Source organism: Eimeria mitis, genomic scaffold (assembly GCF_000499745.2).
Source record: "Eimeria mitis Houghton genomic scaffold, Emh_scaff6586, whole genome shotgun sequence".
Lineage (NCBI taxonomy): Eukaryota > Apicomplexa > Conoidasida > Eucoccidiorida > Eimeriidae > Eimeria > Eimeria mitis.
The window spans coordinates 2762-3147 of record NW_013574727.1 but is presented as its reverse complement, the minus strand read 5'-3'; positions in this window follow the sequence as shown (position 1 = coordinate 3147).

Genomic DNA, 386 nt, shown 5'->3' with positions numbered 1-386 from the left:
AAAAAGAAAAAAAAAATAAATACCTGTATATTATCATGTAAGCCCGAGAATATCCAATAGAAAACAAAAAAAACAAAAAAAACACACACAAAAAAAAACAAAACAAAAAAACAAAAAAACAAAAAAAAACAAAAGAACAAAAACAACAAAAACAACAAAAAATAAAAACAAAAAAAAACAAAAAGAAAAAAAAATAAAATAAATACCTGTATATTATCATGTAAGCCCGAGAATATCCAATAGAAAACAAAAAAAACAAAAAAACAAAAAAAAACAAAAAAAACAAAAAAAAACAAAAAAGCAAAAAAACAAAAAGAAAAAAAAGAAAAAGAAAAAAAAAAAGAAAAACAAAAAAGAAAAATAAAAAAAAGAAAATAAAATAAAAT